Source organism: Populus nigra, chromosome 2 (genome assembly GCF_951802175.1).
Source record: "Populus nigra chromosome 2, ddPopNigr1.1, whole genome shotgun sequence".
Lineage (NCBI taxonomy): Eukaryota > Viridiplantae > Streptophyta > Magnoliopsida > Malpighiales > Salicaceae > Populus > Populus nigra.
The window spans coordinates 22,255,653-22,258,152 of record NC_084853.1 but is presented as its reverse complement, the minus strand read 5'-3'; positions in this window follow the sequence as shown (position 1 = coordinate 22,258,152).

Genomic DNA, 2,500 nt, shown 5'->3' with positions numbered 1-2,500 from the left:
TTCGTCGAGGGGACACGCTGACGAAACAGCGCTGGTTCAGACACGGTGGGCGCAGTGTTGGAATCGGCAGCGCCGAGAAAATCGGCAAAGTCGGCAGAATCGGCAGCAGGTGCTGGCGATGAGTCAGGACGGACTGGATAGTCCAAGGCTCGATGAGAAAGACCGCTGGTTTAGACACTGGGGCAGTGGCAGCCCGCGGGGCAGTGTCGGCAGATTCGGCAGCAGTGTCTGCCGATTCGGCAGCGTTGGCTTGTTGGCGCGGGGGGCCGATTCGAGTGGGGACTTGGGCAGCGGGCAGTGAAAGCAAGAGTTTCCCCGATGCTGCCGGGAAAAACGCTCCCCGGGATGGCCGGGTGAGATGACCCGGCGGCCCGCGACGGGTCATTCAATTCCATGCCCCGTCAACATAACTCCCGATGTACTGTTTGCTTTTTCGGAAGAAGAGATCCATCCCCCCATCCTCGGCCAGCCAAAAACGCTCCAATTAATGGCCGGGTGAGATGACCCGGAGGCCCGCGACGCGTCATTCAAATCACTGCCCTATCGGCTACAACTGCTGATGGGTGGGATTAGAGGCCTGCCATGGTGGTGAGGGGCGGCGAGGACCGTGAAAGCTAGAGTTTTTCAGAGGCTGCCGGGAAAAAGGCCCCTCGGGTGGCGGGGTGCGAGGACCAGGCGCGTCATTCAATTCTCTTCCCTATCAACTTGGCTCCCGTTGGCGGGATTGGAGGCCTACTGTTTGTTACAGGGCTAAAATCGTCAGGGGAAGAGCTGACGAAACAATGCTGGTTTGGATGCAGGGGGTAGTGTTGGAATCGGCAGCGCGGACAAAATCGGCAAAGTCGACAAAAAAGACTGTTGGTCTGGACATCGGGGCAGCGGCAGCCATGCCGACAGGGGGGGAAATCGGCAGCACAGATTTGTGCAGCTGCAGGTTCGTCGGGGAAATCGGCAGCGCAGATTTTTCGATGAACATGGGCTGGAAGATGGACTGTCCAGGCCAGGCAGGGAAATTCGTCAAGGGGACACGCTGACGAAACAGCGCTGGTTCAGGCACGGCGGGCAGTGTTGGAATCGGCAGCGCCGACGAAATCGGCAAAGTCGGCAGAATCGGCAGCGGGTGCTGGCGATGAGTCTGGACGATTTATAGTCCAGGGCTTGATGGAAAAGACTGTTGGTCCAGACAATGGGGCAGTGGCAGCGCGGATTTGTGCAGCTGCAGGTTCGTCGGGGAAAATCGGCAGCGCAGATTTTTCGACGAACAGGGGCTGGGCGCTGGACTGGCCGGGCCAGGCAGGAAAATTCGTCAGGGGGGCACGCTGACGAAAACAGGGGCTGCGGAGTGGAAAATCGGCAGCGCAGATTTTTCGACGAACAGGGGCTGGACCGGCCGGGCCAGGCAGGAAAATTCGTCAGGGGGGCACGCTGACGAAAAGAGGGGCTGCCGCGTGGAAAATCGGCAGCGCAGATTTTTCGACGAACAGGGGCTGGACGCTGGACTGGGCCAGGCAGGAAAATTCGTCAGGGGGCACGCTGACGAAAAGAGGGGCTGCCGCGTGGAAAATCGGCAGCGCAGATTTTTCGACGAACATTCGTCAGGGGGGCACGCTGACGAAAAGAGGGGCTGCCGCGTGGAAAATCGGCAGCGCAGATTTTTCGACGAACATTCGTCAGGGGGGCACGCTGAGGAAAACAGGGGCTGCCGCGTGGAAAATCGGCAGCGCAGATTTTTCGACGAACAGGGGCTGGATGCTGGACCGGCCGGGCCAGGCAGGAAAATTCGTCAGGGGGGCACGCTGACGAAAAGAGGGGCTGCCGCGTGGAAAATCGGCAGCGCAGATTTTTCGACGAACAGGGGCTGGACTGGCCGGGCCAGGCAGGAAAATTCGTCAGGGGGGCACGCTGACGAAAAGAGGGGCTGCCGCGTGGAAAATCGGCAGCGCAGATTTTTCGACGAACAGGGGCTGGACGCTGGACTGGGCCAGGCAGGAAAATTCGTCAGGGGGGCACGCTGACGAAAACAGGGGCTGCCGCGTGGAATGGCAGCCTACACGCAGATGCGAATTCGGCAGCGCACGATGGCTTGAGCAGGTCATGGGTTCGACTTGGCGCGATCTGAAACCTGGACGAGGGACTGTCGACGCTGGACGAGCCAGCGCGGTGGCCTGTCGTGCCCCGTTCAGGGGGGGCCTGCCGCGGAGACAGCCCTCGCGGGCTCGACAGCGCAGGCCAGCGTCCCCGACGTCGCTGGCCGCGGCAGGCGAGCTGCCGGGGTTCCCGCATTCCTACAAGAAAACGTCGTGCTTTCCACATGAAACCAATCCAGTAAAATCAGCCATATTTTTATGAGGCTGCCCACTGAATTTGGGGTCATTCCGGGCCGGTTCCTAGTTTTGCGGATTTACTCGATTTCTAATGGTAGGAAAATTAAAACAAATACTTCCCGACCTCGAAAAATTCTGGGAAAATTAATGAAGGTGGATTGGATTTTTGCCAACCT